Below are 27,354 nucleotides of genomic sequence, written 5' to 3' on the forward strand. Positions count from 1 at the left end.
CACAGCCCTCCACTTTACACCCCTGCATTCTGCACAGGCGTCTCTTCCACCAGTCAGGGTCCTTACACAGTGTATGAAGATCCCACCCACACATAGTCCGGGTATCCCTCCCTAGCAGGGCAGCACGGTGGCTAAGTGGGTAGCACTGTCGCCTCACAGCAAGAAGGTCCTGGGTTAGATCCCCAGGTGGGACAGTCCGGGTCCTTTCTGTGTGGAGTTTGCATGTTCTCCCTGTGTCTGCGTGGGTTTCCTCCGGGCGCTCCGGTTTCCTCCGACAGTCCAAAGACATGCAAGTGAGGTGAATTGGAGACACTAAATTGTCCATGACTCTGTTCAATATAACCTTGTGAACTGATGAATCTTGTGTAATGAGTAACTACCGTTCCTGTCATGAATGTAACCAAAGTGTAAAACATGATGTTAAAATCCTAATAAACAAACAAACAAACCCTCCCTAGCAGATACACTGGCCAATTAGTTTCCCCTGCAGGCACTGCCAATTATGCCTGCCAGATGGTGCTACCGTGCTACCACCGTGCTAGTGGAATATCCCGCTGTGCCACCTAGGCGCCCTTTGGTTACATTCATGACTGGACAGGTAGTTACTCATTACACAAGATTCATCATTTCACAAGTTTAATGTCAAACACAGTCCTGGACAATTTAGTATCTTCAATTCACCTCACTTGCAGTCTTTGGACTGTGGGAGGAAACCGGAGCTCCTGGAGGAAACCCACACAGACATGGGGAGAACATGCAAACTCCACACAGAAGCAATGCAAATATCATGAATTATGTTAAAAGAAAAAAATTAGAGACAGATGTTTGTACTCATGCAATGAAAAGCCCAGAACAAAATGTATTACATGGCTGAAAGTATGTGGACACCCCAGTGCATACAATAGAAAACCAACATTTTTAATTACTCCAGGCTGTTTGCTTTACTTTTGTGGGCTGTGTGTAATAATTTGGTCAAAAACAGAATTTGGTCTTCTTTACTGAGAAGTTGCATATGTTCTTAATGTATATGGAAACACAAAGCTGTATCATTAAAAATAATAAGCGCCCAGGTGGTGCAGCGGGATATTCCGCTAGCACACCAGTGCTGAGATTCTGAACTCCTTGGTTCAAAACTCAGCGGTATGACCGGACTATGTGGGTGGGCTCTTCAAACGCTGTGTAAGGACCCTGGTTGGCAGATAGAGAGGTGCTGGGTCGGAGGAAACGTGGGCAGCAATATACCCACCTCGACTGCAAACAGGGATCCCCCAGCAGCGGAAGACAAATTAACTACACTAAGTTGGAAGAAAATGGGAGAAAATGCATAATATATATAAAATATACATCACACACACACCAACTAATTGCTAAAACACATAAAAAGTGCTCGGTTGCAACACTTACTCTTAAATTACAGACTAAAAACAGCACAAGAACTATTTATTGGGGCCCAGCAGCTAAACACAGGCCTACAATATCCATGCCCAGTGCAAAGTCTTGGATGAATGGTGTAAAACACTCCATTGGACTCTATTAGAAGAGTGGAAACATATTCTAGGCTTCACAATTTGGTAGTCTGCTTACCTGCCTGAATCCACTATGCTGTAACTGTGAAGTTTGATGGAGGAGGAATAATGATCTGTGTTTTTGATGGTTTCGGGCTGGGCAAATCAAAATGCTGCAACATAAAATGCCATTTTACAGAATTGTGTACCTTCAGCTGCTGTTCTGTGTGGCATCACAATTCCAGTGTACAAAAAGTAAGGTCTATCAAGAAGAAAAGGTAGAAAGAATTTAAATCGCCTGCACAGAATCCTGAATTCAACCTCATCCATCACCTTTGGTATGAACTAGAACACTGTGTATAAAATATACAGTAGCTCTACTATGCAAACAGTGCTCAACAATGTTCTTACAGTTTACAGTTCCTCCATAGTTGTTAGCTACAATGGGAAAACCAGCTCCACATTAATGTCCATAGTCTTCGATACATAAGGATGCAGAGGTGGTTACTTTTACTAACACACTGCATACTTTAAACATTATTCGGTCGTTCCTTTCTATTAGACAGTTCCAGGCAGTACACATAGTCGTTCCGACATCCCACAACTATGTTTCGTCCCCACACAATAGGAGAGGAGAAGAGCTCTCCTGAAAAGACAAAATATGCTTTCAGCGTTCCCTGCTCTCCATCTAATATCCACATTGTTCCATCAGTTGAAGCTGCAGCTACCAGGGTTCTAGTGCCCCATAGAGAACCATCAAAAACAAATGGACTGGAGTACACCTTGCCTGTGGTCTGGAAGCACCACAGTATTGATCCATCTTTGGAATTTAAGCAGTACACAGAGCCATCGTGTGATCCACATACAACTGCTTGATTTGCTGGAGACAATGATGCGGAACTGTCATACTCAGTAGATCTGATTTCGTCACTGGTCAGAGATGGCAGTGAAACAAAGCTTGGTGATGAAAAGACGGGTCCATCCGTGACAAACTCCCATAACTGAAAAAAGGGTGAATAAGAGTATAAGTTTACATTAAACACTTGTAACTTTGTGCATAAAAACTACAGTGTTTAAATGTATATTATATGTCAATATATAATGTTTGTGTCTCCTGTAGCATTTTAAGTTGACAGTGTCTGATTACAGGATGCAGGTGGCTTTATATTTATGGTTGGACTATTATCCTCCTCCCAGGATTGACTAAGAGGTGTTACAAATACACAGTATATATATACTGATCAGCCATAACATTAAAACCACCGATGAAGTTATTATTTTGGTGGTGGTTTATCATTCTCAGCACTGCAGTTACACTGACACTGGTGGTGTGTTAGTGTGTGTTGTGCTGGTATGAGTGGATCAGACACAGCAGCACTGATGGAGTTTTTACTGTCACTGCTGGACTGAGAATAGTCCACCAACCAAAAACATACAGCCAACAGCGCCCTGTGGGCAGCGTCCTGTGACCACTGATGAAGGTCTAGAAGATGACCAACTCAAACAGCAGCAATAGACGATCGATCGATCGATAGGAGTGTCTAATAGAGTGGACAGTGAGTGGACACAGTGTTTAAAAACTAAAGCAGCGCTGCTGTGTCTGATCCACTCATACCAGCACAACACACACTAACACACCACCACCATGTCATTGTCATTGCAATGCTGAGAATTATCCACCACCTAAATAATACCTGCTCTGTGGTGGTCCTGTGGGGGTCCTGACCATTGAAGAACAGGGTGAAAGCAGGCTAAAAAAAGCATGCAGAGAAACAGATGGACTACAGTCGGTAATTGTAGAACTACAAAGTGCTTCTTTATGGGAAGTGGAGCTGATTAAATGGACAGTGAGTTTAGAAACAAGGAGGTGGTTTTAATGTTATGGCTGATCAGTGTATGTTGAGGTGGGCATATTGCTGCTAACTCCTCCTCCAACCTGCGTGCAGCCCTTAACGGGACCCTTTTCCACCCATGCTCTCTGCACAGGCACCTCTATCAGCCAATCAGGGTCCTTACACAGCGTTTGAAGACCCGCCCACATATTCCGGTCACCCCTCCCTGCAGGCACTGGCAATTATGCCCGCTAAATGATGTTTATATACCTACTACTATAAAAGTTTTGTCTTTATCTGTTTGGCTCTATCTAAATAAATAAATAATTAAATATCTATTAATTATCTAAATGATCTTTATTAAATTATTATTCATTTATTTAAATTTTTATTTATTTTTAAAAATGTAATTAAATTACATTATTAATTATCTTTATTTAATCTAAATCTAAATAAAGTAATAATTAAAGTATCTGTTGTATAGTTTCTTACCAGACTTCCATCATGGTTTAATGCACTGATGTTTCCACTTACTGATCCAATGCACACACAGGTAACAGAACAGCAAGGAGAGAAGAAAAATGGAGCTTTGCTGCAGTACTTCCACAGAAGTTTACCACTATCCTGTAGAAAGAATCAAGAATTATTTAGATCATTATAAATGCTGTGTCTAGAAATAAGAAATAAGATATCTAAACTCTAGTCCGGGATGCTAGGATAAATAAAAAGGTTCATTTATTCAAGGTTTATTTTTTATTTACTTCTTTGATTTGATTCGTTTGAAATGTTACTGACCATATGCAAGATGAATGGCTTGACTATAATACTAATTTATATAACAGTGTAGTTTTTATGTATTTATTTTAGTCATCTACATTATTATATGCAGGTGTGCTAGATAGGTAGGTAAGTAGGTAACTCAATATCTCATCTGCAGATAGTCTCTTAAACAGTTAATTAAAATGAAACATAGATACTTGATACTAAGTACACACAAAATATTCATATTAATTATTCAGAAAAGTATTGGTGCTATTTATCAAGTCTTAGGTACTTCACACAAAACTGTTTAGCATGAAACAAAGCTTTATGTCTATGTGTATATTATCATCACATATAACTTATTATCATCACAATCAAGTCGGTTTTGATGTTCTCATACAGAAAGAGAATAGCCTGGACTCACTGGATTGAGACAGTGGAGCTGCCCTCTCAATGTGGCAGCATACAGCCGTCTGGGGAAGGAGTGGACACAGGGGGAGGAAAACACTGCACCACCTTCACAATAGTATTTCCACACACACTGCTTCATCTGAAACACACACAAACACACTGAACTGAATGTGTTCACATAAGACAAATGCTACATACAGATTCACATAAAATATCAAAGGTTATCAGAAATCAAATGGTTTTCAGGGTTCACCAGTTTGTCAAGCTTTAACACCAATGTTTCCCCTCCCTCACAATCCTAATTTTAACTAATTATAGAGAACGATATACAGTAAACTGCATAGTTATTAACCGTCTTAACTCTGAAATGAATCTAAATTGAACTTACCATATACAGTATGTCATGAATACACAAAAGTTAAATGTATTAAAGCTTATATACACTGCAAAATGATTTACACTAAAGCTGTGATATTTACCCCATTACTGTAACACCCCTAAATTAGATCTGGTACATCCAGTTGCTATCCGAAAGTCACATAATTAGCTTTGTTTCAAGCCTTACCAGGGCCAGGTTGCCATTTTTGGACCCTTGCTGGATCAATGCTGGACGTGTCGCTCAGTGGTAGCTCAGTGGTTAAGGTATTAGACTAGTAATCAGAAGATTGCTGGTTCAACCCCTCCGCTGCCATTGCTGGGCCCTCGAGCAAGGTCTTTAACGCTTAGATTGTTTACATTCCAGAAATGTAATTACACCTGATTCTGAAAGGTATAAATGTTTAATAGGTGACAGATCTGGACAGACACTCTGTTGTTGTGGGCAAAGAATAACCATGAATCTTACAGGAAAAGACGTAGCTTTGATGGCAGCATGTGCCTCTGTAAAACCCTAATATTCACCTCAATGTTAACGGTATCTTCACACATATGCAAGTCACTCATGCCATGGTCCCTGATGCACTTTCAAACCATGACAGATGTCTGTATAATATTCACCCTTTGCTGGTAATAGTCTAAATGGTCCATTTTGTCTTTTAAAAGTTAAAGGGGTGAATAGTTATGCTACAAAGTGTATTTACTAATATTAAATAGGTGCTAAGTAAATAATTACTTCAGCGTTTACCTGTGGTTGAAGAGCATAGACATGTCCATCATGTGAACCAACAATAACCAGTCCAGTCTGAGAATCTACAGTGGGAGAACTCTTTAATGTATCTTCTGTTTTGAACATCCAGCATGCCTCTCCTGTGTCCACATGCAGAAAATACACCTGTCCATCATAACAGCCTAAAAGAAAGGCAAAAAATTACATAGCAGCTTATTTATTAATGAAATAAGAGCTTACAATTGTCAATACACCCAACTGTAACCTGTTGTTAATGGTTGAAAGTACTGTATTAACTTTCCTGAGCAGGAGGTACATTTACATTTACATTTTCAGCATTTTCAGACACACAGAAAGGACCCGGACCTCCCCAGGTGGGAATCGAACCCAGGACCTTATTGCTGTGAGGCGACAGTGCTACCACTGAGCCACTGTATATGTGTTATGGTCATATGTTATATGGTCAAAAGTATAAACTTATGCAACAAGAGAGGCTTTGGGGTGACAGAGTGTTGAGTTTTAGTGGCTACATTGTCACTCCCAGTCTCCTTTTTAAATGGCTGCTACTCCTGAAACAAAATACTGTTGGACATGATAAACTTGCATTTCATTTGCATCTCAATGTTATGCTATTCAGATTGTGACTACTAACCTACTGCTACGAGGTTCCCACATTTTGAAACAGCCGCAGAGGATTCTAGTCTGCCTCCTAGCACCCGCTCCCAGAGCACCTCTCCAGTGCTCAGATCCAGAGCTTGCAGTCTGTGTGAGTGAGAGCCGATGAAGACGATGGCCCGATCAGAACGTACCAGCAGGACCGGTGAGGCGTCCACACATCTGCCCGTATCGGAGCTCCAGCAGACTCACAGCTCAAGAGGTAGATCCTCTGATGTGATGTCCTGACCTTTCTCCTTTCCAGATGGAATATCCTGGTCTGTGTTTATGGGTCTTACCGAGAACTCAGTCTGACTTGGTTTGCTCAGAGATGAGGTACTAATATTTCCACTTGATGAATCTTGTGACTTGTCTTCTGTAATTTTACTCTGCTTTCTACTTCGAGAGTAATTCCAGTCTATAACCTCTCCAGCTCTTCTAACGAGTACAAATCCCATACTTCCTCTCTCTGAGAAAACCACAGGTGAGATGGGCGTCTCCGGGTTTATGTTGGAGGTCACTTCTGTGTGGTATCTTTTGGCTGGTATAGCTAGTGTAGAATCTTCAAGTTGTCTCTTGGATGATGTCTGGTTAGGATTGTGCTGTGTTGGTGTGGTGATGTGTTTCAGTACATCTGAGAAAGTGCCGTCTAGAATGACCTCTAGCAGACCTGTAGAGGACGCTCTCATTGTAAGAGTGATGTGATCAAAGAGCCGCAGAGCTTGAAGGGAATCCCCACCACTTAACATGAAGTGGGCATCTTCTGTGATGACCACATCATCTGGAAGACCAAGACATTCCTATCACACACAAACAAAGTTAACAAAGTTATTATTGCTAATGTGGTTCTACGTGTTACTAAATTATAGAGTATGCTTATATTTTTAGGTATTTTTTCTTATGACCTGGTTATTTTGTTTGTGTTTAGAAGTCGATGAAGACCATACAACTGTTACTTAGGCCCAGATGACTAAAAATATAGAATTAGAAGCCATTGCATGTGTGAGAGTGTCTGCAAAGGTTCCCTCGGGGAGCTCTGGTTTCCACCCATACTCCAAGACATGGTAGTGAGTTGAATTGGAAATACAAAATTGTTCATGACTGTGTTTGACACTTAACGACTTGAACTAATGAATCTTGTGTAACGATTAAATACTTGTCCTGTCATGAATGTAAGCAAAGTGTGTAAAACATGACATTAAAACCCTAATAAATAAATAAATGTATTTGTGAGTAGCCATAACCTCCTTAATTTATGGATTTCTGATTTAATATTACAAAATATCTCTTTACTTCTTCTTTTCCTCGGCCTTTGTCTCGTTCGTTTTGAGGGGTCAGCTTGGCACAATTTTTACGCCGGATGCCCTTCCTGACACAACCCTCCCTATTTTATCCGGGCTTGGGACCGGCACTACAATGCACTGGTTTGTGCATCTAGCGGCTAGGTATCTATAGGACAATTCAGTGTTTCCAATTAGCCTGGTAGCATGTTTTTGGACTGTGGGAGGAAACCGAAGGACCCGGAGGAAACCCACGTGAACACGGGGAGAACATGCAAACTCTGCAAAGAAAGGACCCGGACCGCCCCACCCGGGGATCAAACCCAGGACCTTCTTGCTGTGAGGCGACAGTGCTACCCACTAAGCCACCGTGCCGCCCTACAAAATATCTCTTTTCTAAAATGCCTAAATCTATACCTTAGCTAGGATGACTTAAACAGTGACCCAAAGCTAGTTTAATATACAGAAGTAGTATGTTGTAAGCATATAGGGGCTGGCCTTAACTTTTGGTGTCACAGGTCTCAAATGGCCCATAAACTTAACTGCTGCCTTAACTTTTACTATATTAAGGGTGACAGCTAAAACACTAAAATATTTCAACATGCAGTCATTTACCCACCATGTTATGCCTTATCATGGAAGTGTTCATTGTTAAGGCTTGTTTTGCAGCCATAAGACCTGTGAAACTTGCAGTCACTGAGAGAACAATGAACTTTAGACGAAAACTAAACTGAGGCAAAATTGGATCATGTAATAGGACAACAATCCCAAGCACACCAAATCGACATTTAAAAGGGCTAAAAAACAAAAAATATTCAAAGTCTAGACCTCAACACCAGAGATGCAGTAGTGGGGGGGGCATAAACATACGCCCTCAAACAACAGTGAACTGAAGCAATGTTGTTGAAGAAGGGTGAGCCAAAAATCTTCCAAAATGATAAGACTGGTGCTCAGGTGGCACAGCAGTAAAATATGATAACACACCAGTGCTGAGATCTTGAGGTCGAATGTCAGCTATGCTATCAGCCATCCAGACGCTTACACAGACACACAACTGGCTGTGTCTCTAGAGGGTGGGACAAGGGTGCTCTCCATATGAACCTGCCTCATGCAGGTCAAAAGGTGTCGGTACTGTACATCTGTGATGGCTGCATGTAATACTGAAACCAGTTTTTATTGACTGTGAAATTAAAGATCCAGACTTTGAATTGTAGGATCCAAGAAATATACAAAAATCCTCGTACCTTCCATAGTGTCTGCAGTCTTTCCCTTACAGTCTCTACATCTTCCAGTGCAGTGTGTTTACCACTGATCTCTCTCTGTCTTTCATACATCCTCATTAGCTTCTCCATTGCTACTTTCCCTATTGAAACACAACCATGAGAGAAGTAAAACAAGGTTGTGTGTTACAATCAGAAACATAATATCTGTTATAAAGGCGTAGAAAATACCATGATTGGTGAGTGGCAGTTCTGGAACCAGTAACACAGTATCTGGAATGCAGTGGCTGGGCACGAGCTGAGAGAGTCCCTGAGAAACTGCCATCTCAAGAGATGTAGAGGAAAATGATGAGTCTTCTAAGACCTCAGTGTTGTTGTGGACATGACCTTCTTGGTAAACCTTATGTTCCAAGGCGATGTTTCTGTGGTTGGAGGTGGGCACTACAAAAGCTACCAATCTGCTGCTGTCATGTAGACTGACCACAGCGGTATCCACCTCAGGCAAACTTTCCAAAGCCTGGCACGGGAAGAAAAAACAGAAATACTATAAAACACTTTATTATGAAAGGTTAAACAATCCAGAAACCTGGAGAGAACCTGAAAGACTGATAAGCTTTGATATATTTTTCCATTTTTAAGTTCACCTTATCTTTGATGGTGGATTTTAGTCTTATTGTTTTATAAATAGTGCTTTTGACTGGTATTTGGAGTACTAAAGGATAATAATGTCATGGCCAAAGCTTCTCAGCTTTAAGCCTTTCACATATTCATATTATTATTATTGGATACTAGAAACCCTAGACACTTGCAGGCTAGTTTATGATAAGTATTTTGCCATGCACTACCATTGTCTATGTTAAAAACAATTATTGTTGATTTTATCATATTTGAATACTGTCAATGAAACCTTATTTAAAGATGAACAGCTGGCTTGCAGACTTAATTGTTATTAAAAAAGGCTGTATCCCAAATTACTTGAATATGAACTACATCAGAAAAGCAACAATAGCATTGGTGTTGTCCTAATCAATATTAAAACAATAATTAGTAAAGTAGGGTGATTAGAAATTCTGTTCCAGTGCATAAAACTTAATTAACCAAGAAAAACTCTTAGTTAATAATCTATTTTATATAATTATTGCTAGTATCTAGGGGGTGCAGTGGAAACATACACTAGCGCACTGGTGCTGAGATCCGGGGTTTAAATCTCAATGGCGCTATTGGCCGGTTGGTCATTTACACAGACATGATTGGCTATATCTGAGGATGGGGGGCTAAATAGCCTATCCATTGGAAGGTGCACTTGTTAGTACACTCTGTGTGGCTGTCACAAGCCTGGATACAAATAAGGAGGGTTGCTTCAGGAAGGGTGTAAAAACTGTGCCAAATCAGGTATGCGGACCAGAATGGTCAATCGTTGCAGCCCCTAAATATGGTAAACATGCCAGTATCTATGTAAAGTATTTAAAATTAAATTGACACTCTCAATGGTTTTATAAAAGACGGTGGGCTGGGGATAAGTCAGGGTAAAGGTTCTTAGGTTGGGAAATAAAACACAAATAACAATTTACATTTTTATCTTACATTTTTAAAATTACATCCACTAAAACTTTACAATCATCAATACAAGTAAGTGATTTACACTGAAAGACCTCCACCTGTTGCAGTGCATTAAGGTGTACCTGCTGGCCATGGCGTTTGACCAGCCTATCCTTCCTTCCCAGATAATATAGTTGAGAGTTCTGCACCATCGCCCAGTCCCCTGTAGCACGCATCACTCCCTTAGCAGTACATATCTCATCGTCTAGCAGACACACCCTCTCCCGGCCACCTGTAAAATATATACAGTATATACACACAGGTAAATGATACAATTGGATGCATTAGTATTTTTATTAATAGCACCAACCTTTAAGCTTTGGTATTTCTGTTATAGCTATGAGTAATAATTGTAAAATATTATATATTATTTACAATTTCTGCTTCAGATTGATAAACAATGAATTTATAAAGGCGCTTGCATGACCCAGTTGGTTAAATATCAAAAATGTTTAAATGAAATGAGAACAAATGGTTCTGTATTTTTACCTATGAAAATATGGCCTTCTCCTTCAGTCACCAAACATCCTCTCTCGTCTCTTACTTCCACAACAGTGTCCCTTAGAGGCTCCCCAAGAGGCACAGATTCAGCTGTCCTTTCAAATAAGATAAATAATAAACATGTTCTGGACCATCATTCATTTTACTTCAACATCCCACAACAAAGCATTCAAGATCTGGATAGTATTTAAATAAGTTTTAAAACATCTAGCGGCTAGGTATCTATAGGACAATTCAGTGTTTCCAATTAGCCTGGTGGCATGTTTTTGGACTGTGGGAGGAAACCGAAGCACCCGGAGGAAACCCACGCAGACACGGGGAGAACATGCAAACTCCACACAGAAAGGACACGGACCGCCCCACCTGAAGGACCTTTGAATGTTGATAGTGAGCCAGGCCTTCTGGTCACATGACAGTGCCTGACCTCAACTATGTTTTGTTAATTGAATTGGCACAAATGTTCACAGACGTGAGCCATCCAATAGAATAATCCTGTGTGTATTGTATTGTTTTGCACTCGTGTTCCGTGTTGCACCCTGGTCCTGGTCCTGGAGGAACAGTGTTTCATTTTAATATGTACTTATATATAGCTGAAATGACAATAAAGCTATATATTAATAAATAAATATATAAATATAATTAAATAATTATATATTGGTAATCTAGGGTGAGTGTACATCCAGTGTTTCACTTCCCTGTAAATCAGGGTGTATTTACATCTGTACAAAGTGCTTTTACGTATCTGTTCTGATGAATAAAGAGTGAATAATCTCTCAGTATTCAGAGCCTGGGCTCTGAACTGAGCCACTTCAGCTCAGCTGTGTGTGGCTCTGTACAGTAGATGTACAGTAGACCTGAGAGTTCCGTCTCACCACGGTAACCAGAGAGGTTCGGAACTCTGGTGAGGCTGAGACACAGCGCTTTACTGAAGGTGCTCATTTGCATTTGAGCCACAGAGCAGAGAGCAGCACGTTATCTACCTGTGAAACTACAAAAGCTAACTAAATCTTAACCGGTCCACCAACATGGATGAGGTTAGAGCCGTGAGATTAGCTTTAGATTATTTCACTTTGGTTTGTTGATCAGGTGTTTTTTTAATATAGATTTGGTGTGGAAATTAAATAGAATTTCACCTGGTTGGTGGGGGTTTTTACATTGCTGTAAGGTCTTGTAATGCTAAAAAAGAGATCCTGTGGTGCTTTTATTATCAAATAAACTCTAATAATCACTTGCAGGATCAATACAGGCTTTAGAAAACGTTGAATCGAGGTGTTGATCATTAAATTAGTTCAATTACTAAAGGTGTAAATAAAAATCTTCCTATTTTACATAATATGTCCTGTTTTTCTGTCTCTCAGTCACTGAAAGACTTTCTGTACCTCGAGATTTTGGGCGAAGCGCCCCTATACTCTCAGGAAGACCTCGCTCAGCTGGAGCAGTGGGTGGCCTGGTAAGCACACAGACGGGACACGGACTGAGCCGACCGGTGGGGTAAACCCCGGCTTCTGGTTAAATCCAACCCTTTATTTAATGTTTTGCAGTGAAGTGGAGAGTCTCGAAAATTTGTTGTCGCTCGACCTTCCATGTGCATCCGAGGGCTTCTCTACCTACGCCCTCCCCGCCTGCACCTACTCAGACCCGGTTCCCTTCGCCGACGCTCCACCGGCAGGAACCGGAAACAAGCAGAGCGAAAAAAAGCAGCTGCAGGAGCCGAACAACGAGCCTAAGGTCATTAAACCAAGAGACCAGGGGTGTAAAAGAAAAAACGAGGGCGAGAATGTGGCCAACAAACGGCATTGCCGTGCGGTCAGCTCGGCAAACCTGGCAAACCTGCCTAACATGCCAAATCTGGCAAACGTAGGTAAGGATTTAGGACAGTATCTGGTCCTGTGGTTAATTTTCTTCCTGAAATGTCAAAATTGATTGATGCTTTATTATTACAATTTGTGTCTATTTTATAATAAAATCTTCATCGTTGTGTTCTCTTACAGACACATCAAGCTTTAACCCTGTTCCACTACCTCTCCCGAAAACACCCGAATACGTCTAGTGAGTTCCTCACCCTCTGCGGTCACAATTGGTCTATATTTTTACACCAGGGTGTGTAAACTTTTGCTCTTTCTGTCCTCCACAGTCAGTACACCACAGCGGTATACTCAGACCCGGTTCCCTTCGCCGACGCTCCACCGGCAGGAACCGGAAACAAGCAGAGCGAAAAAAAGCAGCTGCAGGAGCCGAACAACGAGCCTAAGGTCATTAAACCAAGAGACCAGGGGTGTCAAAGAAAAGCCGAGGGCGAGAATGTGGCCAACAAACGGTATTGCCGTGCGGTCAGCTCGGCAAACCCGGCAAACCTGCCAAATCTGGCAAACCTGGCTTCAGGTAAGGATTTAAGACAATATCTGGTCCTGTGGTTCATTTTCTTCCTGAAATGTCAAAATGTATGCTTTATTGTTACAGTTTGTGTCTATTTTATAATAAAATCGTCATTGTTGTGTTCTCTTACAGACACATCAAGCTTAAACCCTGTTCCACTACCTCTCCCGATGATACCCGAATACATCTAGTGAGTTCCTCACCCTCTGTGGTCACAATTGGTCTATATTCCTACACCAGGGTGTGTAAACTTTTGCTCTTTCTGTCCTCCACAGTCAGTACACCACAGTGGTATCAGTGGAACAGAGGGAAAACTATGTACGCGACTTTATGGCCGCTAATGAGGAGTGCAACTTCATATATGCTCAGATAGGAACATACCTGCAGCACTTTTATTTTCGTGGAGAAAACCTGAAGTTCCTGGTTCCGGGAACCGAGCAGTATCAGGTCAGGAAAACAAAAGATCTAGTGAGAAATAAATGTGAGAAAATCTATTATTGGGGAAGGGGAGGGCGACCTCTGTTGGCTGGGCGATGACACTGCATCGAGACGGGGGATAACAGAGATCAGTGTGTGACTCTCTTACCCCTTTTCCACCGACACGGTTCCGGTTCCGTTCTGGTTCTTTATTTTGAACCGGTTCCATGTGTTTCCACCGAAAAAAAGAAGTTCCAGACAGCGAACTTGCGGTCTAATCTGGCACCACAGAATACTTGGTTTTTCAGCGCGAACCGTGACATCATCTATGGGCGTGTCACAGTGTAGAGGTTTGAGAAACTGCAAAACCGCGTTTGTGTTGCAGTTTCATATTTTAAAGTTCACCTAAGTTCATTAAATTTTGAGCCAGTTTGCCGCTGATATTCGCTGATATTTTCAAAACGATGAACTGTGTGATATAACGTGGTAAAAGTGACCTGGACAGTACGAACACTGCTTAACGTGAAAAATAAAGCGTAACGTGGTTTGTTGTACTAAAACAATGACTGATGAATTTGGGCAGCACTGAGCACTTATAGTGGATCAGTGCTATAGTGCTATAGTGGATCACACACAGTGGATTACACACTGGACTGTTGTGTTGTTATTTATCATTGCACATTTCTCATTGCACAAGTTGCACCTGCACTTTAACATCACCCCGGACTGCACGCTGGACTGTCGTAATTATTTATCATTAGCACCTGCACTTTACACAACTGTCATACATATATATGTATAGTTATAGTTATTTTTTTCACCATCCTTATATAGTTATAGTTACAGCTGTATAGTTATTATTTACACATCCTTTATCCCAGTACTGTTATTACTAATATATACCTAACTAATCTTTATTATTATTACTGTTATTATTATAATACATATTCATTTTCACTAATATGCTTATTGTTATTATTGCTATTATGTATATAGTAATATGTACATAGATATAATTTCATATATGTAACTAGCTATAGTTATAACTCTATATTCATATTAATCATAGGTATATGTTACTAATATTCTCTGTCTTTTTGCACAATGCTACTATTTGCACTTCTGGTAGATGCTAACTACATTTCGTTGCCTGTACCTGCACTAAGCAATGACAATAAAGTTGAATCTATCTATCTATCTATCTATCTTATAACCAGTACAGAGCACTTATAACCAGTAATAATGAAGAGAAATTGAGAGTGTCTGTGTCGTACTTTTAGTACATTAAGCCACGTTACGCTTTATTTAGGTGAAGCTTTTTGCGGATTCATAAACACCACACGTGAATTTAATACGGCTTAACACAGATACATGTAGAGCTTTTAGACTGGATTTAATAGTTATTTCACACAGATGTTTGTTCGTGTCGTGGAACTTTAGTGATGTTTTATCGCTCAATACACAGAGAGTCGCGGTGAAAACGAAGCGCAAAATGCTTCTCACATCAATGAACTAAAGAAAACAACAACCACGACAACTACGTCTATGTCTTCTAATCACCAATAGTTCGATCGATGCTTTTTGTATAAAATCAAACATCTGTAACAGAAGCACAAATCCCCACAGATAATCTACACACTCCGCCATCATGTTACTACTCTTTACTTTCGCTGTGTAATGCCTACCGTTGATGACGCAGGCTTGGCTCCCAAAAACTGGTGGAAACGCGGGTTGGTTCTCTACAAAACACCAAGGTTCGAAGAAACCTGAACAGAACCGGTTCAAGAACCATGGTTAAATACGCTATAAGTGCGTGATACGGATCTCCATATAAAGCATGGTCACACATATCGGGGGAGAGAGGCTCAATCAAAGCCCTCTTCACTCAGAAATGTTGAAATATGATCTGGGAACTGGACACGACTAGATTAAATAAATAAAATCTCATATGGTCATGGATTATTTTCAGCTTGTTAGTCTGAAATTTCTGCGATTTCCGTTGATAATAAACAGTTCGGATTCTCTTCCTTGTGCAGATGATGTATGATCTGGCGCGGCGGGAATACTTGGACGTGGTGCAGGTGAGTCCGAATAAAAAAAATAAACATCACGTACTGTCAAAAACGCTCCACACGTGCAGCTCAGGTTCTCTAAACGTAAATGTTCTGTGTGTCTGCAGCACCACCCAAGCTACCCTCAAGAATGCACCCGCTATTTTTACCTGCAGGGCATACAGTCACACATCACCAGGCTTGTTAGTGACTTTGACCGCTCCTATGGTCAGTTTTACACCTGATCAGAGCTTCAAAACCAGTCAGCAGGAGTCGAGGGGATCCAGCAACCCGTTTTTTTAAATTCTGTATCTTCCCCGTATCTTATTATATACACCGGTTTGAACAGGCAGCATTGCTACACACGCTGACGGGAGGCTAACAGCTAGCCCCGCGAGTCTCTCTCCGCCTCGGTTTGTTCATTTATTGCCGATCGATTCGTTCACCTCTCATCGTCTCGTTCCTCTGATCTCATTGGGGTTCGCCTCATCTTAACTCTGGAGTAGCTAGCTAGCTAGCTGGCTGCTCTGGCTTCAAACTAACTCTCTGGCTTGCAAACCGGGCCAGCTACCGTAAGCGTCCGCCCGTGTTAGCCTCTTCGAACCGATATGGTCACCGACCACTGACTATACGGTCGATTGACACTGTGGTAGACGTTTACAGCCTGGCTCGGTTTACAAGCTAGTTAGGTTAGTGTGTGTATGTGTGTGTGAGAGTGTGTGTGAGTGTGTGTGTGGAAGGGGGACAGAGGGACAAGACGATGTACGGTTCACACGATCGACAATAAATCAACACAGAACTGAAAAGTCATCGAAACAGGGCGTGTCCTGCGCTAGAGGAACGTATTAGCGTGTGTAGCAATGCTACCAGAACATCGGATTTGTAGCTCAGACAGTTTTAATCTTCCCCCGTTCATACACCTAACCCCCGTACATGCCCCCCGAGCAGAACATTGAACACTGTGAAGACCCCCTCACCTCCTGACTGCTCAGACCCTTGTTTGTTTCCTCCACCCGTCCCCGAACATTCTTCTGTATGTGAATAAAGAAAATTATTGCAAATGTTGTGTGTTTATCTTATTTATTTCACCCCCAGCAACTACATGACCAAAAGTATTCAACCCCCCACCAACTACATGACTAAAAGTATTCAACCCCCCAGCAACTACATGACCACAAGTATTCACACCCCCACCAACTACATGACCAAAAATATTCAGACGCCCCAAACTACATGACCAAAATTACTCAACCCCCCACCAACTACATGACCAAAAGTATTCAACCCCCCACCAACTACATGACTAAAAGTATTCAATCCCCCAGCAACTACATGACCACAAGTATTCACACCCCCACCAACTACATGACCAAAAATATTCAGACGCCCCAAACTACATGACCAAAATTACTCAACCCCCCCACCAACTACATGACCAAAAGTACTCAACCCCCCACCAACTACATGACCAAAAGTATTCAACCCCCCACCAACTACATGACCGAAAGTATTCACACCCCCACCAACTACATGACCAAAAATATTCAGACGCCCCAAACTACATGACCAAAATTACTCAACCCCCCCACCAACTACATGACCAAAAGTACTCAACCCCCCACCAACTACATGACCAAAAGTATTCAACCCCCCACCAACTACATGACCAAAAGTATTCACACCCCCACCAACTACATGACCAAAAATATTCACACCCCCACCAACTACATGAACAAAAATATTCAGATGCCCCAAACTACATGACCAAAAGTACTCAACCCCCCACCAACTACATGACAAAAAATATTCAACCCCCCACCAACTACATGACCAAAAGTATTTACAGCCCCACCAACTACATGACCAAAAGTATTCAACCTCCCACCATGACCAAAAGTATTCACATCCCCACCAACTACATGACCAAAAATATTCAGACGCCCCAAACTACATGACCAAAATTACTCAACCCCCCACCAACTACATGACCAAAAGTATTCACATCCCCACCAACTACATGACCAAAAATATTCAGATGCCCCAAACTACAGTACATGACCAAAAGTACTCAACCCCCCCCACCAACTACATGACCAAAAGTATTCACACCCCACCAACTACATGACCGAAAAATATTCAGACGCCCCAAACTACATGACCAAAAGTATTCACACCCCCACCAACTACATGACCAAAAGTATTAAACCCCCCACCAACTACATGACCAAAAGTATTCAACCCCCACCATGACCAAAAGTATTTACAGCCCCACCAACTACATGACCAAACGTATTCACATCCCCACCAACTACATGACCAAAAGCATTCACACCCCCACCAACTACATGACCAAAAATATTCACACCCCCACCAACTACATGAACAAAAATATTCAACACTCCACCAACATGACCAAAAGCATTCACACCTTCACCAACTACATGATCAAAAATATTCAGACGCCCCAAACTACATGACCAAAAGTATTCAACACTCCACCAACATGACCAAAAGCATTCACACCTTCACCAACTACACGACCAAAAATATTCAGATGCCCCAAACTACATGACCAAAATTACTCAACCTCCCACCAACTACATGACCAAAAGTATTTACAGCCCCACCAACTACATGACCAAAAATATTTAGACATCAACTATATGTAAATGTAAAAATGTAAAACTATATGACCAAAAGTATTCAACCCCTCACATACTTTACTACTGCTGAGCTGCAATCACAATCTCATTTTTTTTAGGAAATGCACCTCTCTAGTATTAAAATATTATTTTAAATTTTAGTTATTTTATCAATCATCTATATATCAGGGCAAAAAAAGTTACATTTTCCTACATAAAATCTAAGCAGCAGTGTCTACTCCCTATTTGCTTTGCCCTTGCAGAATGTATATGTCATGTTTAAACTTCAACTGCAATGAAGAGTGCATTAGGTGTTTGTGTTAGCCCACAACCACTAAGATCCAGGGCCGAATCTCAGCAGTGCTATCCGTGTGTCTACACAGACATGACTGGCTATGTCTAAGAGGGGAATGAATAAAGCCCTTTGATGGATTGGTGCTCTGTCCTGTGTATTCCTGTCTTGTGCTTAGTGTTAGGATAAAACAGCTCATAAAATTTTTTCCAAAATTGTTAGCTAATAATGGTAAAAATGGTTTTCAAAACTTTAGCAACTTCCAGCACTTTCAACAAATAAGAGTTTCCAGCACAAACACCTGACAATACTGCAAAAGTTTACTTACATGGGGTTTGAAAAGAAGAGGTCGTCTGGAAGTTCGTAGCAACATGCCCAGCATGAAACTTCTGTGGTGCCATAGAGATTAAAAATACAAGTCTTATTGCCCTCCTGTCTCCAGCTTTTGAGGATAGTAAGTGATGGACACGGCTCTCCACCAAGGGCCAACACTCTCAACAAGGATCTGGCACTTAGTACCTCCTCCTTTAGGAGAAGTCCCCCAAAGCGCCTCACTAATGTTGGGGTGGCCTAATAAACAAGACAAAACAGGAGAAAGCTATGTTTGTCTATTTAAAATATTAGAATTTTATGTGCAAGCTTTTTGTGTTAAAATTCAGATACATCTGGACCTGTTTGTGTTTTGTGCAGGAAGAGCACTTCAGTCCCAAGAATCAGTGTGGCATAAACTGTATGTGCGTAATTTATCAGTGAAATGGCAGTCTGGATCATGTCTATGAGTTTTGTTCTCTACTAAACTCTAATAAAAAATGTTTAAAAGTTTTTAAAGTTGTTTTGAGTGACTGTTTGCAACTCACTTGGATTTGGATCATACTTTACCATCTGTTAGGTATACAAATTCCCCATGGTGTAACTAGAGTGTGTCCAGAGTGTATTCTTGCCCTGTGTGCAGTGTTTTTCAAACCCACTGTGGCCCTGACCAGGATAAGACAGCTACCCAGGTCCAGTTCAAATTCTCCCAACTGTATTGTCAACTTTGCCTAGTTAATGGCATATATGCTGGCTAAAGAGGGCCACAGACTAGCACATGCCCATTTATACACATGAAGGCTGCTCCTTTTTACCCCCCAGTGGCGGACAGCATTATAGAGCTGTAACACATTTGAAGTGTCACTGTTGTAGCAGCCCATCAAGTTTGTGAAGCTGCCAACATGGCTCGTGCCACCGCTGAGACTTGAACCCAGGGTGACACTAGTGACACTACAAGTACTACAAGTAGTATGCTACATGTGTAATAGAACCCTTGTACAGAGAGCATATTTACCTGTAGGATGGTGGTTGTGTTTCGTTTAAATAAGACCTGGGCCAGCCTGCCCGGCATTCTCTTTACAGCTGTGGGAACCATCAGAAGACAAGCTCCAGAAGATAGAGCCAAAAACATCTCCACCACTGATGGGTCAAAGGTTAAAGGTGATGCTAGAAATACAACATCCTCTGGAGTTACCTGAAATATAGATCTGAAGAGATCATGGTTTAAGCAAATAAGTCTCTCTCATCATATCTATAAAATAATAACTCCCAAAATAAACACATGCCAGTAAATCTTTACGATAAATTAAGTAGTCTAACATAAAAATCTGAAAAAGTACTTAATGTTACATTCTGCAACCTATGAACCAATTATGGATGTATGGCTACCTGTATTTAAATATTGGATTTATTATACTTGCAGTAACAGGTAGCTACATATTACTGGGAGCCTTTGTAAAGATGAGTAAAACAATAAAAGATGTTTTGATAATTAATACACTCAGCTGTACACAAATAAAAGAGAATTTTAATCTTATGTGAGATACATTTATTGGAGACTTTACACATTATATCATAGGTTACATTTATTGCACTTAGCAGACACTTTTTGTTAATCCAAAATGACTTACAATTGTGATTGAATACAATCCAAGCATTGATGGTTAAAGCCCTTGCACAAGGGCCCAACGGTTGCAGCTTGGCTGTGGTGGGGCTTACACCAATAACTTTTTGACTACTAGTCAAATACCTTAACTTCTGAGTTACCACTGTCCTACAGTTAGTACATTTACATTTTCAGCATTTAGCAGACGCTTTCATCCAAAGTGACTTACAATTATGACTCTCTCTTGTTCCTCAGCCTTTGTCCTGTTTTTCGATTACGGGGTCGGCATTTCTGGCTTCTTCCCGTTAGGGGTCGCGGGCAGAATTTGGCACAGTTTTTACACCGGATGCCCTTCCTGAAACAACCCTCCCTATTCATCCGGGCTTGGGACCAGCACTACAATGAAACCCACACGGACACGGGGAGAACATGCAAACTCCGCACAGAAAAAACCCGGACCGCCCCACCTGGGGATCGAACACAGGACCTTCTTGCTGTGAGGCGACAGTGCTACCCACTAAGCCACCGTGCCGCCCGACTTACAATTATGACTGAATACAGTTTAAGCAATTGACGGTTAAGGACCTTGCTCAGGGGTCCAACGGTGGTGAAGGTGAGGCTTGAACTGGCAACTCTATGATTACTAGTCCAGCATCTTAACCACTGAGCTACCACTGCCCACTAGGTAGTAGCATTTCTTAATTTAGCAACAGGAATCTAAGAGCTCAAAGAATCTCTCAAGATCCTTTAGGCTCCTAGGTCCTTTGCTGTTGACTCCTCAGCTCAATCACAGGCTTTTAATAGGGATTGGGTCGAAGCTTTGTTCTGTGGTTATTTAAACATTTTGTGGACTTTCCCCCCTAAAAGTTTCCCAAGGGACATGCTGTGTTACTGCTTTAACAGTAGATGTCACCAGACCAATAGTATTACGTCAAATCTCCAAGAAAAGCATTTTGTTGTTTTCTTTATAATGCAAATCCTTGCATAGTGTTTTTCAGTCAAGAAGTTCAGCAATTGGAATATATGAAATAGAGGTTTTGCTTTTTATTTTGTCAAGTATTCTGCATGTTACTATGAAAAAGAAATGTTGTTGTGTGAATTGCATTTGACATTATCCACTGCAGTGATTGCACTTCAATTCAACTTTAATTCCTCTCCACATGATATTGCATCTAATTGTTGCAAAAATCAAACCTAGTTTAAGAGACGTGTTTATGATCATTGTAATGTGTGGAATCATTTGTAAATGCATTTAAAGTTTAACTTTCCAATCAGCAGTTAAATGTCTATTAATAATCTAAAGCAAATATCTTAATAGATGTAGTGCATGTTTTTAATATTAGTCATATGGTGTGGACATTGTGTTTGTGTAAATGGGTTCGGCCCAGCATGAACATTTACATTTCTGTGTAAAGCCAGCATGTGTGACTGACATAAAGCCATGTCATTACTACTACAAATACCTAAGTATGTACATTTTCACATTTCTAATTAATTTCACCTGCAACAGAAAGGAGTTTTCCTTACCTGAGATGGACTATATTAGGTACAATACACTTGTGTGGGACTTTTACTATTTTAGGAAGCCCTGTTGTTCCAGATGTGTGCAAAACATATGCCAGCTGTTCTGCCTGTTGTTCACTTTTAGAAACAGCTGCACTGAGTTGATTTGGTTCTTGGTTGTTCTCTGTCTGTGGATTACTGTGCATCTTGACTAAAGTAAGGTTAAGTGCTGACCATGTTGCACAGACTTCAATAGACAACAATCTGGAAAATGCATTCAGAAATTGCTGTGTGACAAAAATAGAAAAGAAAGTTATAGATGAAACATATGTTTACATTACTGCTTTCAAAGTGATTGTTATCATTATAATATGAGGGTTTTGGGCTACTTGTTTCTAACTATGGCTACCATACTCTGCTAGCTAACAGTCTGTCAGCTATGTCCTAAAGTTACTTACATAAAAATAGTTCAGTAGATGAAATAAATAATAAATAGACTTGTTTTAAAATGTGATATATAAGTACATGGATACTAAGAATTGAAAAGCTAAATCCAAAATCACATGCTGCACAGTATGTCTGAATTAATAGAACTATTGGCACATTTCCCCATAATACTAGTACAGTTGATTGTGGTCTGGAATGTGTGCCAGTTTTGTATTATTTTGAATAATTTTAATAACCTGATCAAGAATACTGAAGACATTAGAGGTTAACAGTATAACAGTATTGTTACAAGGACAAGGTTTACAGTACAAATGAGGTGGGAGTCACTAGCCTGACTTTTACTATATTAAATATTTCACTTTAAACAAACCATCAACTACAACTACTAGCATTATGATCATTAAGCATTCTCACACATCTCTATGTAGATTTATTGTAAGAAGCAGTTTTACCTGGAGCAAACTGCTCTGTATTAGGCAGAACTTCAAATGACATTTTTCCATCATTCTCATGGTAAGTAGAGGTGGTGAGGCTGGATCAAGAGGAACATAAGCAGCAGGCCACTGCAGAATTCTGTTTACATAAGATAGAAACAAGCTTGTTGGCAAATTTTATGAAACGGTTAGCGTTGTAAACTGGTATTTAAAAAATATCTTGGTAACACTGATTTGATACATTTTGTCTATGCAAGCTTAAAATGTATATTTTTATAATTACATACAATTTAGAATCAATGTTTTTGTTGCATAAACTACAGTGGGGCCAAAAAGTATTTAGTCAGCCACTGATTGTGCAAGTTCTCCTACTTAGAAAGATGAGAGAGGTCTGTAATTTTCATCATAGCTACACTTCAACTATGAGAAACATAATGAGAAAAAAAAATCCAGGAAATCACATTGTAGGATTTTTAAAGAATTTATTTGTAAATTATGGTGGAAAATAAGTATTTGGTCAATAACAAAAATAACGAGCGATGTGTTTGGGATCATTGTCATGCTGGAAGACCCAGCCACGTTCCATCTTCAATGCTCTCACTGATGGAAGTAGGTTTTGGCTTAAAATCTCACGATACATGGCCCCGTTCATTCTTCCCTTAGCACGGATCAGTCGTCCTGTCCCCTTTGCAGCAAAACAGCCCCAAAGCATGATGTTTCCACCCCCATGCTTCACAGTAGGTATGGTGTTCTTGGGTTCTTCTTTTTCCTCCAAACACGATTAGTTGAGTTTTTACCAAAAAGTTCCATTTTGGTTTCATCTGACCACATGGTATTCTCCCAATCCTCTTCTGGATCATCCATATGCTCTCTGGCAAACTTCAGACGGGCCTGGACATGTACTGGCTTAAGCAGGGGGACACGCCTGGCACTGCAGGATTTGAGTCCCTCTCGGCGTAGTGTGTTACTGATGGTAGCCTTTGTTACTTTGGTCCCAGCTCTCTGCAGGTCATTCATCAGGTCCCTCCGTGTAGTTCTGGGATTTTTGCTCACCGTTCTCATGATCATTTTGACCCCACGGGATGAGATTGTGACCCCAAGGGAGATTATCAATGGTCTTGTATGTCTTCCATTTTCTTACAATTGCTCCCACAGTTGATTTATTCACACCAACCTGCTTGCCTATTGTAGATTCACTCTTCCCAGCCTGGTGCAGGTCTACAATTTTCTTCCTGGTGTCCTTCGACAGCTCTTTGGTCTTGGCCATGGTTGAGTTTGGAGTCTGTTTGAGGCTGTGGACAGGTGTCTTTTATACAGATAACGAGGTCAAACAGGTGCCATTAATACAGGTAACGAGTGGAGGACAGAAGAGCTTCTTAAAGAAGAAGTTACAGGTCTGTGAGAGCCAGAAATCTTGCTTGTTTGTGGGTAATCAAATACTTATTTTCCACCATAATTTACAAATAAATTCTTTCAAAATCCTACAATGTGATTTCCTGGATTTTTTTTTCTCATTTTGTCTCTCATAGTTGAAGTGTACCTATGATGAAAATTACAGACCTCTCTCATCTTTCTAAGTAGGAGAACCTGCACAATCAGTGGCTGACTAAATACTTTTTGGCCCCACTGTAAATGTGCTCTAGCACATTTAGTTGGTATACTGTGCTGTTGGTATACTGTGTTTGCCTTATGCCATATGTATGGGGACTTATTTTACTTTGGATATTTTAAGCCAACATAACATTATCCCAAAATGCTTGGCGGTTATCAAGGTAGTTCTGGTCAAATTTATATATTTTAATAACTATCATTTTTATCTTTTCATTAATGTCTTTTTGATTGCAAAATATTGTACTGTTAGAACATTTGGTCTACTTTACATTGCTGGAAAGGTTTTTATTTAAGTAATGTTTAGATTCAACAGGGCTGTCAGTACTCAATCCTGAGTGTGTCTAGTCTATAACGAGGTGTTACTGTGTCTCTATAAACAGTATGGAATTTAAGTTGAGACACAATATTGAAAACATGGGGAATGCTTTACAGTGCATCTACAAGCTCTGCAAATATTTATAAAAATATTGATATACTTGTTTCTACTTATGGCTACCCTACTCTGCTAGCTAACAACCTGTCAGCTGTGTCCTACAAGTTACAAGTTACCTACATAAAAATTGTTCCATAGCCCTGCAATGGACTGGCACCCTGTCCAGGGTGTTTCTGTGTGCCTTGCACCCATTGAGAGCTGGGTTAGGCTCTCACTCTTTTAACTGTTTGTTTGTTTGTTTATTAGAATTTTAATGTCATGTTTTACACTTTTGGTTACATTCATGACAGGAGCGGTAGTTACTCATTACACAAGGTTTATCAGTTCACACAAGATTATATCAAACACAGTCGTGGACAATTTAGTATCTCCAATTTACCTCACTTGCATGTCTTTGGACTGTGGGAGGAAACCGGAGCACCCGGAGGAAACCCAAGTGGACACGGGGAGAACATGCAAACTCCACACAGAAAGGACCCGGTGATCAACCAGAATGCACTATTTCAAAAAGGTAACGACTGTTTCTCCACTTTTTTATTCAAAGGTCAACTAAGACTTTCCTGTTTAGTTAGTTTTGTTGTGTTCTGAACTTGGCATTTATTATTATTATTATTATTATTATTATTAATGTTATGTAATGTAATGTTGTTGTTATGGCATGGCAAATAAGTGGATGGTGTGTAATTTAACCACGAAATGTAAACGTATCAAAAATGTATGCATTGGTTGTCCAGATCCTAGATTTAGAAACATAGATGTACCAAGACTATTACTCACCCAAGGATCCATGCTGGGAGGAGGATGTTTAGATCACAGTACACTCCTATAACATTCTGAATCTCTCTTATAGCTCTCTGCAGTTTAGTGCACAAATCATTCCCCAGAGTGAGAAGCTGCTGATAGGTCAGATTAGTAGCAGGAGACTGAGAACTATCCCAAACAACAGCTTTTCTATCACCGTGCTCTAATGCAGCCTCACGTACCATCTCATGCAGAAGCTTTAATGCCATTATTTTAAAGTTTCATTAGTCCTGATCAAATTCCTTCTGATACAAATATTCACACAGCACAGGGATGTTATTTTTTGTACAAGGCTGCTTGGTCGCGTATCGATGACGTAATATCTGGATAGCCAATCAGCGCTCGTTTTTTCACTCGCAGGTTTAATTTGAAAATACGTTAGCGCGGTGCTGAGGGGAAGAACACAGAGAGAAACACAAACACGAAGTTGTTTCTTTACTGTTTTAAAATGGAGCTCAACTGGAGAAAACATGAAGATTATAATGATGAAAATAGGCAGTTTAAGAAAAATGACGAAGTCTTTCGGAACAAAATGGAAATGATATTTCAAAAAGTAAGTAACTAGCTATGCTAACAAACTAAAGTTATGTCACGGTATTCCGTGCAGTGCTTTATTTACCTCAGTGTTTCATACAGTCGAATTTTATCGTCGAGTTTTATTTTAATCATACTCGCGACACTAAAATAAGTGAAAGCCATGGTAATTTTAATTTATTATAAATATGGTCTCTTCTTACTCGAACTTGTGCATGTAAAGGATTCATAACGCTGAATACACATTGTGGCTTACTAATGTTCCAATGGACTGCTTGTATACAGGTTTTCGATCCGCCCGCCCGTTCGCCCGCCACGCCCGTTTTTCCGAAAAATTTTTCCCATAGACTTCCATTCGTTTTCGAAAAATTTTGAGATATTGACACCGTTCCAACTCTAAATCGTCCGGCCCGTTAGTGACGTCAATTCTTGAAAAAAGCTTTTTGATCCGCCCGCCCGTTCACCTGCCACGCCCGCTTTTGTACAGATTTTTGGTCCCATTTATAACGAGGTCTGTGGTAGCTGGTGAACGTGCCCCGGGTTCCCAGCGAAGCAGACATTACAGAGCTCAGAAAACAAAGGCCTCTTATACCAGGCCTCCTAATTAGTGCTGATCACCCGCAGCTGTGGGGCTGACTATTTAAGCCAGCTCCACACAGCAGCGGGTGTCGCACCTTCGTTTGTTTTCCGGTCCGTTGTAGCAGCTCGTCCACACGTTCGTAGTCTTAGCTGGTAGCCCTGGTGGCGTATGCCATTCGGGTATGTAAAACCGCAAGGTTTGAGGTAATCGGCATGTTCTTTTGTCTCTTAGATACAGTGTGGTGCGACGCCGCGCAGTCCTTGAACTGCAGTTCATTTTTGCGCTAGCATTTAGCGTTAGCGGTTTCACTCAGCGCTGTGTTAAAGCGCTGAAGGTATTCTGGCACCAGTGCCTTTAGTTATTCTGAACATTGGATTCTCCAACTGCTGGGTGGCGACTCCGCTGAGCAAGTGGTTGTCGTGCCAAAGACCCCGGTTCGAATCCGCAGT

General features: G+C 40.7%; 1 pseudogene; it reads right to left on the bottom strand.

The window, feature by feature from the left end:
- Positions 1-1,552: 1,552 nt before the first annotated feature.
- Positions 1,553-26,031, bottom strand: LOC134320618 (beta-alanine-activating enzyme-like; annotated as a pseudogene).
- Between the last annotated feature and the right edge of the window lie 1,323 nt (positions 26,032-27,354).

This window comes from Trichomycterus rosablanca, chromosome 9 (genome assembly GCF_030014385.1).
Source record: "Trichomycterus rosablanca isolate fTriRos1 chromosome 9, fTriRos1.hap1, whole genome shotgun sequence".
NCBI lineage: Eukaryota > Metazoa > Chordata > Actinopteri > Siluriformes > Trichomycteridae > Trichomycterus > Trichomycterus rosablanca.